The sequence below is a fragment of the Apodemus sylvaticus genome, chromosome 10 (genome assembly GCF_947179515.1).
Source record: "Apodemus sylvaticus chromosome 10, mApoSyl1.1, whole genome shotgun sequence".
In the NCBI taxonomy this organism is placed as follows: domain Eukaryota; kingdom Metazoa; phylum Chordata; class Mammalia; order Rodentia; family Muridae; genus Apodemus; species Apodemus sylvaticus.
Window position 1 is genome coordinate 97,869,259 of NC_067481.1, and position 13,640 is coordinate 97,882,898.

Genomic DNA, 13,640 nt, shown 5'->3' on the forward strand with positions numbered 1-13,640 from the left:
GGGAGAGACGAGGCAGCACGGGTCTTGAGACTGGATAGTGACGTGATAGCGCAAGTGCACGGGGTTGTCCCTGATCCTGAGTTGAGGGCCAGCAAATGGAGGCGATCCGAAAGGCGAGCCTCTAGGATCCGGAAGGGCTTCCGCGGCTGACTGCCCAGGAGGGCTCATATCGATTCAAACTTGTGGAGGCTCCTATGTAGTTGTCATTAAATTGATTAGCTCAATGCACAGGGTTTTTCTTTAGTTTAAGCATGCGCAGTAGGCGCTTGAATAAGCCTTATGGAGAGAGCTAAGGGTCAGGCTAGTGTAGGGCCGCGTGGCCTAATGGATAAGGCGTCTGATTCCGGATCAGAAGATTGGGGGTTCGAGTCCCTTCGTGGTCGCTGCTTGTATTTGTTTTTTAAAAAACCTACTTTAAAATTTCTCATTCTCAAGTTTGCTTTTCAAACTCTTCACCCTACGGGTCAGCATGTGTGTATATAGTAGGTGATGTTATCTCAAGATAGCCTACGGAGCAGCTTGAATTAGCGCTGAGGAAAGAAACCGAATAGGTGCTCAATGGGAGATGTCCCAAGGGAACATCTAGGACACTTGATTCAAACCAAACCAAAAACAAAAACTCAGTAGACTATCCGATTGATACTTATAGAATATGGTGAATGCTATTAATGTCCCTGAACTGAACACTTGAAAATAACTAAAGCAGTACATTTGATTTGTATGTTCACAGCTCTAAAATCCGTGAAACAGAAAGGAAATTAGATTTCTTACGATGAGCGTGTGTCCAGGCACACCTGTAATGCCGGTATTTAGGAGGCAGAGGCGGGGAATTAAAAGCCAATCTGGGCTACATGAGATCCTGTCTCAACAACAACAAAGGTGTCTCCTTATAGGTCCAGGGTTAATATAAAATTTTAAATAGCAAGAATATGTCCCAGACTGAGTTGACAGTTCACCTGGAAAAAATCTCTACCTAAGGGATTCGGCCTAAGTTTCATCCCTACAACTCCTAAGAGAACCACAGAGGGGGAGGGCGGGGAGCCAGCTCACGTGACACAGCCTTGTGCAGAGTAATTTTCTCTTTAATGTTACAGTGTCTTAATAAGGCTTGCAAATATATTAGATCAGTTACACACACACACACACACACACACACACACACACACACACACACGAGATAAAGGAGAACCAAAAGGACACAAGGATAATGCAACTGGGCCGGAACCCACAAGCCTTAAGCCAAGAATCTATCTCAGGTTCTTCCGACTGGGCTGTTTAATTGTTTTTTTTGTTGTTGTTGTTGTTTTTTAATTTAATTTAAAATTTTTTGAGGGGGGTGGCTATCAAGTAAAATATATAAGCCAGTTGTATACTCTATAAAGAAAAAGTATGAAGACCTGCCCCTACCAAGTATCATTTGGTTGAAGAGACGGTAGGAGAAGACTGGACAGGGAACCGGCTCTGTAAAGCACACACATTATCGTACCGGCTCCTGTGTCCTGCATCCGGCATCACAAACACGTTTTCTATTCTGGTCATCCGGGTTCAAAGGGCTCATTCAGTATTGGAATCTTGACATCTTGCACCGTAGAAAGATGCATAGCTGTTCTGGAGACCAATGAATGAAATAAAAGCAGTGTGGTGTGTGTTTCAGTCGCCTCCTTACAAGTACGTTCTCGGCGGCACAGTTGATGGACGTAGAAACGACCCAAAGACACAGACTGGTGGAAGATCCGTAGCACCGCCTTCTCGTCAGCCCCGGTGGCCTAATGGATAAGGCATTGGCCTCCTAAGCCAGGGATTGTGGGTTCGAGTCCCACCCGGGGTAGTGAGGCTGCCTTTTAGGCTAGAAAGTGAGAATCGAGGAGAAACCGTCCCTAAACAGTAGACGTGGTTTTTTGTTTTTTTGTTTTTTTTTTAAATATGAATTCAAGTATGCTTTGCTTTCAAAATTTTGTTTTGTTTTCAAATTTCAACTTACCATTTCAAGTTAATGTTTTCAAATAAATATGCTTTCACTTTACAAAATACCGTATGATTTTATTTGAACGATTTTTTTTATGAACCACCAATTATTACTCAAACTCAATTATAATAGTTGTTCAGAACGTAGATGTACAATTTTGTTGTTAAAAAAAATATGGGCGTCTTGATGTGTAGGCCAGCCTGGGCTCGAACTTAAAATCCTTCTGCATTTTCTTTCTGAACACTAAGGATTGCAGATGTATACACCTTGACTCCAGGTTAGGTTATATGTATTTTCAAAAAGTCCTTATTTTTATAAACCCAATTATTTAGAGACTAACTTCCAAAGCAACTGGTAAGTTTTTAAATTATAGTTTGGGGCTCTGGGGCATGGCTCAGTGGCAGATTCAAAGGCACTGAATACTATTTTCTTAGCTTGAATACATATTTGAAATAGATAATAGAAAAATACATAGAATGTATGTATTTCCCAAAATACAAGCCTTGATATATTGTAAAATTTCTGATGCGTTATGTGTTGGGGACCCTTCCTAATTAATGTTGTCTTTCACAGGAAGACCTCCCTGAGGCTGCTGGTTCATCTTACACTGTGATTCTTCAACATGTAGGATGAAATTATATTTTCTTCGTTTGTCTGTCTTAGCAAGAGCCTTATGGCTACATAATGATTGTGTGGAGGTCTTTGGGGTTTGACCCCTGGTTTTCTAGAGACTCAGTCCATAGACAGGGTCCTGAATGTTCTTCCTATTGTTCCTGGAATTTTTATTTAAATTCGATATATTTATGAAGTGTCAGATTAAATGTATAAAAATTAAATATATAGAGATAGTCTTAAGAAAATAAGAGATCTTTCTCCCTAGAATTCTCACTTTTTTTTTGTCAGACTTCTGCCAATTTTTTCCAAAAATTAAATATATAGAGATAGTCTTAAAAAGTAAGGGATCTTTCTCCCTAGAACCTAGAATTCTGACTTTTTTTTTTTTTTTGTCAGACCTCTGCCAATTTTTTTCTTAATCCTTTCCAATCTCCAGACTTCTGACCACTTCTTTTGGGCAAAATTACCCGCCCAACGTGGGGCTCGAACCCACGACCCTGAGATTAAGAGTCTCATGCTCTACCGACTGAGCTAGCCGGGCGGCGGTGGTGAGCCTTTTCCCTATAGACCTCTTAGTGTTCTATATACTTCCGGGTTCTAGAACAGACTCGACTTGTCCTCGAGCGAAGACGGTAGGTTTGCTCCTGCAGGTTCCTATCAACTGCATGGCTAGGGCTTGTGTGGCCCCTTCCGTTCCCAGGAGCCACAGGTTTGGGGGCAAGGTAGTGGTCTGTGAGGATGTCAGTGGGTCCCCCGTTTAGGGCCTGATCGGTTCCAGAACCTAATCCTGGGCGAGCATGCGTTTTCAGAGTCGCCGCAGGATACTGGATCACTTGCCGAACGCTAAGCCGCGGGCTTCGCAAGAACCAGCCCGGAGTTGTGGCTTCTCTCTGGGTCTCTGAGCTGCGCGCGTCTTCTAGGCAGAGTCCAGGCCCGAGTGGGCTTGGCCAAGGTACAGGATCTGCCAGTTCTGTGGCTCTCCCCGGACGACTGAGCTGGCGGGGACCGGCGGGTCGGAAAGCTCTCATTCTCGAGGTCCTAGACTTGGGATCTACTTGGGACAAAATTTCTGAGCCGCCGTCCACACAAGCTCGCAGGCTTCCCTTTCCCGAAGGACGATAGTCCCTGGAAATTCTTATCGAACGCTGGGCCGTAGGGCTTGGGGACCGGTCTGACCTGTCTTGAGCGTTTCGGAACTTTCTCTCCAGGCAGGTCTCCACGGCGCCAAACCTCCTCCCTTCGCTTCCTGGAACTCACAGAATAATGAACTCGTGGAATCCTTCTGGAGAGAACCAAGAAAACAAATCCTATCCGATATATCGTTCAGCTAGAGATACCCAAAGATCACTACTAAGAAAGCTTGCTACAGTGGCTCGTTGGTCTAGGGGTATGATTCTCGCTTTGGGTGCGAGAGGTCCCGGGTTCAAATCCCGGACGAGCCCAACTTTTAGTGCTTTTTTTTCCCCTTCCCCTCAGTGTCTGGTCCGACGCGAAGTTCACTTTCCGGCCAAATGGGTGTCGTGAAACAGCTGGTGGAGCCACCACGATAATGCTGGGCTCTAGGGCTCCGGTTCTGTTTTTGCACACCAGAATTTTAGTAGATTTTATTATCTGATTATTCAGGTATGGCAAGGCCATCAGAAAATATAATGTGTTGCTCACGGAGAAGGGAGTGTGGGGTCCCGAGTGACCGTGGCATCCCACGTGACTGCAACTGCATTTGCCTTCTGAACAAGAACCTACCTGCAGTGTGATTTTCACGGAAGGAAGAGATGAAGAGCGTTAACAGGCGTGTGTTTGGCTAGTTTTCATGATTTCAGGACACCCGAGTGCATTCGAACTGTCCTTAGTCATCTGATATCCCACTCTGGTGAGATCTGGAGAAAAGATGTGGTTATGGTGTGGATGTGGGCTCTTCATGGCGGGTTATGTTTGAAGCACTCGCTCCAGAGACTCTAGAAACTAGCTAACCTGGGAGGGACAGTGTTAGCCAGGCCCAAATAGCAAAACATCAGAATGAAGTCTCATTTGAGTCCTTAGCAATCGTTCAGGCCCCTAGAGACCACCGCCTCTTAAGGCGGGCTGAACACCGGCCGGGAGCTCCTAGCACAGCTCAGGACGCCAGTGTGCTGCGCTAGTGCATCTTGATTTTAAAACTACCCAAGTTTCTCTTCTTAATCCAGGGTCCTGGGCGCCGGGACTCCTTTCCCTTTTTCGACGTGTGATCCCCTAAACACGGACAGTTCTGCAGTTCCTATGCCCTCCTGAGGCCTGGCGGGGTTCAGGCATAATCAGGCTTCTTACCGGGTGCCTTCTGCCTGGTCTGAGGCCAGAACATTTTGAAGGCTCCTATTTAAGCGAGGCCATTGTTTCCCCAGTTACAGGTGAGTTCACTTGTTGTGTTCTGTCTTCGGGCCCTGACCTAACCTCCTCCCTACAGCTGCTATTATGTTCTTATTCCCACTAGGTTGACCCCAGAGAGAGTATATCTGGGTTCCAGGGGCAGATCTGGGAGCCTGCAAGGCCCCAGGGTGGGCTTGGGACTCCAAACCCTGCCCTTTAACCAAATGACAGAAGATCTTGCTGGATGCTTCCCCGAGACAGCAGTTTGCTTCGCTGGGGCGGAGAAAGAACAGGATCTACAGCAGTGACCTTTCAACCTTAGAGTCATGGCTCCTCTGACTTTCACTTTAGGGACAGAATTGAATCTTCCCTGACAGATGATAGAAGAGGGGGAAATTCATGAAAAGGAAAGGGAGTTGCACTAGTACAGGGTGAAGTTACCTGGCATTTCAAAAACATCTATGTTATAGCCTCATTAGCCTAGGGGTGTAGTTATTGTTTAGAGAGTGAGAGGTCCTGGGTTCAAACCCCTGATGACCTCTCTTTTTAAGAGTGACCCAGGCTATCTGGTTTAGAATAAAGGTCTTGCTTAGAAACTGACAGATGTCTTTTGGTATTATAGATGAGGTTTGCAATGATGATAGAGGCTTGGGAAATGCAAGCCTTCGCTTGGAATTATAGTTATAAAAAAACTTATAAAGTTGTCTTTATAACTAACTGTAGGTAGACTTTCTGCTAGCAGCCCCTTACTATGTCTCTAAAACTAAAGGAATAGGGAGAGGGTGAGTCAGAGGACTCTGTCCAGGGAGCTTTGCTGAGCTGGCTGTGCACAGCTGCAACACCCACAGAAGCCGCCACCTCCCTGCCCTCGGTGTCTGATTCCCATCTCAATAGATAGTGTATACCAAATACCAGCAACTGCTCAGAGGTCAGGCACCCACGGTGGGGTTCCTCCAGGACTCCAAGATCTTGAGTCTCATTGTGCTGGTGGAGCAAGAGCTACAAATTTCGAATGTTATTATGTTTCTAGTCAGCCGGGCTGGGCTGTTTTCTGTGTTAGCAGAGCAAACAGCTACAAATTTTGAATGTTACTATGTTTCTAGTCAGCTGGGCTGGGCTGGTTTTTTTTTTTTTTTTTTTTTTTGATTTTTTTGCTTGTGTGTAGGTGAACGTCACTGCAGGTGTTGCTTGCTCTCGGGCCACTTTTGCATCCCTCTGCACTTGTGCACAGGCATCAGGCCCCAGGTAGCCAGGAGCAACAGGAACGGAGTGAGTCTCCCACGAGGTTGTATAGCTCTTGTTGGGAGAACTGAGGCTGCAGCTTTTGGATGGGCCTAGGGATCAGGAGTTCTCCGCTCTCAGTTGGAACCATCCACAGGAGCTAGCTATTGACAACCACACTGACTGAGTCCATCAAAGGTTCTAAGCGAAGGGCGGTGGTGCCTGCCTTTAATCCCAGCACTGGGGAGGCAGAGGCAGGTGGATCTCTGTGAGTTCATAGGCCACATTGGTCTACAAAGAGAGTTTCAGGACAGCCAGGATTATACAGAGAAACCCTGTCTTGAAAAAAAAAAAAAACTAAAAGAAGAAGAAGAAGAAGAAGACGAAGAAGAAGAAGAAGAAGAATGAAAGTTTTTGTTAAGTGCTAGGTAAAATATTAAGGCCTAGATGAAATGTCAAGGCTTAGGTAACTGTTATTTGGCTGTCTGGGTGATTATGTGTTGTATGGAATATCAGTGTTCAGGCTATGTTTAGCCTTGAGTGACTCTATTTTATAAAGCAACAGCTTTCATCCAGTTACTCCATTTTGAACATAAAATGTTAAGAAAGAATGACTCCATATCTTGTTTACACAAGAAAACAACAGCTGTCTGCCAGCACAAGGAGGCCGGCCAACAACTTATGTCTACCAGCAGATAATGATCCTAATAGATGCATTTAATCACATCATTCATTCCTGATGGAACCTTTGTTTTAGACTACAAAGAAGGAACATCCTAGGGTGTGGCAGACACGTCAGTGTCTAGACACTCCTAGTCATCCTACTCTGCCACCTATTAGGACTTGTATCCAGGGAAATTGGCACAGCAAAGGACCTGTGTCCCCAGACAAGGCCTCAGTGCACTTTCTGCTCCACGCTTCATTCGTTTCGCTTCAAAGCCTTTTCAAACAGCTGGTCAGCTGCACATGCACCTGAGGTCTGTCCGAACAACATGGACTGGAGTTCATTAGGATCTACATATCTGGCTTACCTCAGACTCTTGCCTGGTTAATATATCTGGGTCATGTTCGAAGCCATTAGCTCTCTATCTCTGACTTCAGGACAGCCTTTCTGAACTCCGAAGCCTCTGTAAGTGCACATGTGCACACACACTGAGAAATGTAATGTGTGATCTCAGAGTTGATATCAATTAATAAGATTAGAATAAAAAGAACCTGTGACTGTTGAGGCTTGGTCTGTTGTTGTATTCCTTCTGGGACATTGGTGGAGTAGGCAGGTCAGCTGGGTGTTAACTACTGGCCCCCCTAGATCTGATTGTCCCCAGTGATGAGGAAATCTTCACACACACCAAGTTATGCTATGTAACCTTGCTTTTTAATGTAAAACTATTGGTTAAATAAAGATGCCTACAGCCTATAGCTGGGCAGAAGAGAGGCAGGGTTTTGGTTCCTGGGCTTGGGGTCTGAGGCAGAGACCAGAAAAAGAGAGGAGAAGATGGGTTAAAGGTGTGGGTTAGGGCTGAGCCACACCACCAAAAGAAACAGGTTTTCCTAGTTCACCATCTCAGCTTCTCAATGTGATCAAATAGTCTGCAACAGGTACATCTAAATCAAACTCAGTCACTAGTGGAAGGCAGTCTAAGGGTCTGTCACACACGCCTGTATCAGCCTAGGGGAAGGGTCTGTGCCAGCCTGTATCACACAAGACTCAGCTGCATTCTGGGATGCGGTATCAATTCTCCACATTGGAAGTAAAAGATAAAATCTTGTACAGAGCCTTGAATCCTATCACTCTGCCACACCCAGAGCAGAATTATATAGACCAACAGCCACTCCACATTTTTTTTCTAACCACCTCTGTGTTCAGTTATTGAGTCAGGACAATGTGTCTGTGGCTCAGGGGCAGTCAGGAGGTTCCCATGTGCAGAGGTCTCAGCCTTGGAGTGAAGAAACTGCTAGAGTTGTTTGGTGTCTTCGCTGCTGTTGGTGCAAGATCCAGCGTTGTTCACCTCTGGGTCGAGGAGTCCACTGGGTCTCCCTCAGTCGGTGTTCCAGTGTCTTTATATGCTTGAACTGAGGTCAGCACCAGAGAGGAACTTGTGGGTCCTTTCCTGCCACCACAGCCTCAGGCCAGAGACCTTGGGAAGGCAAAAATGTTGGCTGTCTGGTTCTTAAGTAAGTAGCATGTTGCAGCTGTTGTTATGATTTCTCTGGTGGTGAATCTGAAGTTCACAAGTGGTTGTGATGCTTGGGGTCAGACGTGGCGATCACCCAGACAATCTACATTGCCTGGGAAATGCCAAGCCCGAGGTCCTCCCGTCCAGGAGACCTGGGTGCCCCCTCAGGGTTCCGGAGCAGATGCCCAGCTCTCTTCCCCAGTGAATCCCAGTCCATGCTGGAGAATGGTAGGAAGGATATGGCAGGGTGTGGCTGGTCACACCTATAATTGTAGCTGGGAGTGGCAGTGCACACCTATAATTCCAGTACTTGGGAAGCAGAGAAAGAAAAAAAGCAGCAAAAGAGCCTGGCAACCCAGTTCTGTTCCTTGTCCTAGCGGTTCCGAATCACTTGACTGGGGTCCTTTTGCTGGACTTGGAATTTTTGGGTGAGGTGAGGATAAGCTCTTAAGGTCTCTGCTTTTGGTGGCCTTTGTATCAGCTGAAATGTGTACCGTAGTAAGAATATTTTAATAATCTTGGTGCGGGGTTCCTTCCTGCCTTAGACCATTTATGTTCCCGGATGAAACACACACACACAGCCTTAGGTTTTAACGTGCCTTCAGCAGCACAGTAGCTGGGCCACTGCCTACCCTCCATGCTGTTAGAATCCACCTCCTACTGATAACTCTGAGTTACTACTTACTAATGCCCATCTTCCATCTTGGCGGCTCTTGACCCACTCGCGCAGCCCTCTGGGCCGAGCTCTCTTGGTTCCTTCACGTGGCGGCCCGGCTTCTCCCTCCTGCCGGTCTTCTTCCCTGGCGGCTCTCCTCCCCTGCACGTTCTTAGCCTTCCTTCCGCGGTGACTTTCCTCTCTCCCCAGCTCCTTCCTCCTGGTCTCTAGCCCAGGAAACCTACACCAAGCCTAACTCCCTCCTCCCCAGCCATTGGTCAGCATGATCCACAGATGCAGTTCTAGGAAAGCCAGGACTACACATAGAAATTGTGTCTTGAAAAACCAAACTAATCAACCTAACAAACAAGCAAACAAAATAATCCATCTCAAAAACAACAAAAAACCCAAACACTAATAGTGATTTTAACTGTGCTCCAAGATTAAGGTTAAGGGATCACTCATTTGTCTGATAATACTTAGACCCCATAAACCATTACAACTTTTGCAACAAAACTCCAAAACCTGTTACTGTGTACTGATTAGGTTCCTACAGCTGCTGTTACAAATTGCCAGAAGCTGAGTGGCTTAAAACAGTAGAAAGTTATTCTTGCCACTCTGTAGCCAGCAGTCTTTCCTTGAGGTATTTGCAAGGGCTGCTTCCTCTCAAGGCTCCAGGAGGACCCTTCCTTGTCTCTCCCAGACTCTGATAGCTGCCTGCACTCTGAATTGCTCTTTGGTTACAGACACATACCTCTGCCTTCCCAGCAGTCTCTTCCTACTGTTTTCTTGTCTATTTCAGTCACTGGATTAGGACTTGTTCCCCCATCTCAACTTTATTGATTTTATCTGCAAAGACTCCTGTTCTCTGAGGTCCTAGGTAAACATGAATTTTTGTTGTTTGTTTCACTGTGTAGCCCTGGTTCTCTAACTCCTAGAGAGCCACCTTCCTTTGCTTCTTGAATGCTGTGATTAAAGGCATGTACCACCATACCCAACCTATACATGTATTTTTGGGGAAAATTATTTAACCTAGTCCAGATGCTGTTTTGTTGTTGTTTGTTGGGGCCTAGGTAACTGTTACCTATCTAAGCCTTCCATTTTGTACTGTTACTATGTTGCTTCTGTTGTAAGAAAAGGTGACCTAAGCCACACAGTGGCGGTGCACCCCTTTAATCCCAGCACTTGGGAGGCAGAGGCAGGCGGATTTCTGAGTTTGAGGACACAGAGAACCCCTGTTTCGAAAAACAACAACAAAAAGGAAACTTTCTCATGCTTATGTTGACTATGTATTCTATTATGTTCTGTGCCCTTGGAAACCAGTCAGGAGAGAAGTCAGTAGAACTGTTTTGTATAGTTACCCACAATAAGCTTGGACCCAAACCAACGATCTGCCAACACTTCCTGCACCTGTATATAAGCTTTTATGGTATTTGCCTTTAGAAGTTGCCCCTGGGTTAGACCCCAACATAAGAGAGAAAACTGTGCCAATATAAGAAACTATTGGGAATAAGACTTCCACTTGGGGGGGGGCGGTCTAGTAAAGTTTAAGTTCCCAAGACCCCTGATCTACCCATTTCTGAAGATCAGAGACCTCCTTGGGAACTGACATCCTACTTGGCAGAAAGAGACATCTGTGTAGGTTACTGACATCCTAGTTAGCAAGTCAGAAAGAGACATCTGTGTGGGTGACTGACATCCTAGCTAGCAAGTTAAGAGATGAATGCTAGACAAGTCCCATTGTGGTAGACAAGTTAGGACATGGATATTAGACAAGGCAAGTCCCCTGCCTAGTTGACTATCCCAACCAATGGGGGCAGGACAACTGTACAACAAACATGTGCTCCTAAGGAAATCCCCTATCCCTAAATCCTGATTGGTGAAATAACTTGGTGAAACAAACAGATCTTTGTGGATTTTAGACTTAAAAACCCTTTACGATTTTAACTTGGGGTCATGATTTAGTTCCCAAATTGGAACTGTAGTCCTGGCTGACCAGTCTTGGGACATATATATGCTCAGTAAACTACCCCTGTCTGGCTGTTAGTGTGGTTTGTGAGAAAGTTCCTAGATTCCAAGGTTTGATTTTTATTTTGTTTTATTTTGAGACTGTCTCCTTCCTGTATTCTGTCTGGGCTTGAATTCACTAGGTAGCTGAGTGTGGGTCTCCCTGTTCTGTGGAATGTCGGCCAATTCAGTCCTCAGGGGCCCTGGGAGCAGAGACAGTGAGCAGAGGTTTCAGAAGCCCTAAGAATATGTATGGTGAATGACCAGACTGGGACTAGCTGTCAGGAGATCAACTTTACCTAGGGTGATTCAAGGCTTACAAGGTTTTGGGAGACTGAAGAAAGGAACATCAAGGATGGGTAAAGGTCATTGGCTGGGGGCGTAAATGCCTCATTAGCATCCGGAGAAAGGAAACTGAGCCTGTAATCTAATTGAGGCTGTGCGACAGTCCTCAGGCAGTGCCAGAAGTGTAGGCTTACAATTCCCTAGAACTAGTCAGAAAAGGAGAAGCCCTGCTCACTAAGGGAGTCTCCCTTATTGCAGTGAGCCCAGAGGCTATCCAGTCATGGTGGACTTTGACCTTAATTAGCAGAGTTTTCCCACAGGGGAGGATGTTTGTACTTTTTCTTTTTTTCTTTCTCTTTCTTTTTTCCCTCCCTTCCTCCCTCCCTTCCTTCCTCCTTCCCTTCTTCCCTCCCTCTCTCCCTCCCTCTCTCCCTTCCTTCCTTCCTTCCTTCCTTCCTTCCTTCCTTCCTTCCTTCCTTTTTTGAAACAGATCACATTGTAGCTTAGACTTGCCTGGGACTCATTATGTCTCCCATACTGACCTCAAATTTGTGCTTATCTTTCTGACTCCCTAGTGCTGGGGTTACTAATGTGAAACACCTTGTCCAGCACACCTAGGAATCTTAAAACATCATGATGATCCGCCCATACTTAGTTGGCAAACCATAGGGCCAGTCCACAATCATCTTCTAACATGGCAGCTAGATCCTTCTGCCAGAAGGCAGGAACACAACAGATTCAGTCACAACTCACACGGTCACACTTAGGGGACAATGCTTTCAGAACAGCTACTTCCTGAGTCTGGTCCTCAATAGAGGATCTCCCTGTCTGTATGCTCTGAAGTGGCTCCCTGGCTTCACAAGCCAAGTACCCAGCACCTGTCTGATGACTTAGTTTGATGGTAAACTTGAGACAGATAACTGAGCTGTAACTACCCCTGGGGTACTGGGCAGCTGTTTGGTACTGTTAAAACCCTGGTTTTTAAAAAAAAAAATGTTTTTTTTTTTTTTAAATCACATTTAGTGAACAATGTTTTAAAATTTAAGTGCCGTTTTTGATGATCACCTTTTTTCTATGAATAAGCAAAGACACTGGTGGTTGGGGCAATTTGAATCCTTCATCGACAGCTCTCAGATTCCCCTTGCTGCCCTAGCTTCCTTGAGAGAAAGAACTGCATCAGTCAGATTGCCAGCCAAACTGCCCCACACCAGCTCTGCTTGCCTGTGACAGATTTCCCGAAAGCCTTAGGAAAGTCACACAGAGCTCCTCACAGGCTGATTGTTTCTGCTCGCAGGGGCACGGCTCTGGCATGACTGTTTCTGTTTGCACCAGTCTTTTTGCACAAGCCTGGTTGAATTCTTGGTGATTCTGGAAGCATTTTCATCCGGGAGAGAAAGGGAGGAAGCAGGGACCACTGTGATTAGCACTGAGGAGAAATGTTGTGATTGGTGTAAAGGCAAGCCTTCATTTACATGTGAGGTGTGCTGTGATTGGTGTAAACCCCTTTTCCTGGCCACGTGATCGGGTGTTCCTGCTCCTTTGGATCATCCTGCTGCGAAATTTCCTACTGTACTGTGTATCCTGATGTGGTTTCTCGGCCGTCTTGTCTTGCCTACTTCAGTAGTGCAGGCTGAGCTGCACTACTACCATGCAGTGACTGCAGAGCGGTGGTGGGTTCTTCCCCATTAGTGGGAACTGGTGGGCGCTCCTGGGGTTGCTCTTGACCCCACACACTGCCATCACTGAACCCAGAGGCCAGATACCAGCCCTCGATTTTCTCCTTGCCTTCCTACAATCAATATTTGGGTAACAGAAAGGAGCCAGGCAGAGGTGCTCATGGGATTTTCATACCTCCTCTAGGGCTATAGCCAATTAATGGTTGCTGTGGTGGGGAGGTCCTGCTCCGTGCTCATGCAAGCGGCCCTGCGAAAACTCAGTGGATTACAAACCAAAAACCCAAACGAAGAAGCATGCAAGCAAACCAACAGACACGAAAATAGGAGAGAGACTTTTCGGGAATAGGTGGGAATCAGCTGGAGTGGGTAGAAAGCAGAGGGGTGAAATGATCAACATACGTTATATAAATGAATGCAATTGTCAAAGAATGTTAAAGGGACCGCCACAAGATAGCAGGTGAGTGACGAAATTGTGGCCTCCTGCTGGGTTCTTTAAGAACCATTGCAGGGTTCTTGTCCTTATTTCCACTAACCTACATTCCTTCACGAGGACATCACTGGGTAAAAGCAGCTCTCGGGTTTCCTGTCCCTGGAGAAGATGCGATCAATCGCTTGAGAGCCAAGCCTTTCAGAGCAGACGCCCCTTTCCAGAGTAAACCTCCAGATTTCTGGCCTCAGTGCGTCAAACGCTGCTC

General features: G+C 46.1%; 4 non-coding genes across 4 annotated transcripts; 3 read left to right on the plus strand and 1 right to left on the minus strand.

Moving 5' to 3' along the window:
* The first annotated feature begins 310 nt into the window (after window positions 1-310).
* On the plus strand, window positions 311-383 carry Trnar-ccg (transfer RNA arginine (anticodon CCG)). Its single transcript has one exon. It is a non-coding gene; the product is annotated as a tRNA-Arg (tRNA).
* Window positions 384-1,755: 1,372 nt separating this feature from the next.
* Trnar-ccu (transfer RNA arginine (anticodon CCU)) lies at window positions 1,756-1,828 on the plus strand. The gene has a single exon. It is a non-coding gene; the product is annotated as a tRNA-Arg (tRNA).
* Window positions 1,829-3,049: 1,221 nt separating this feature from the next.
* On the minus strand, window positions 3,050-3,122 carry Trnak-cuu (transfer RNA lysine (anticodon CUU)). The gene has a single exon. It is a non-coding gene; the product is annotated as a tRNA-Lys (tRNA).
* Window positions 3,123-3,951: 829 nt separating this feature from the next.
* Window positions 3,952-4,023, plus strand: Trnap-ugg (transfer RNA proline (anticodon UGG)). The gene has a single exon. It is a non-coding gene; the product is annotated as a tRNA-Pro (tRNA).
* Window positions 4,024-13,640: the final 9,617 nt, after the last annotated feature.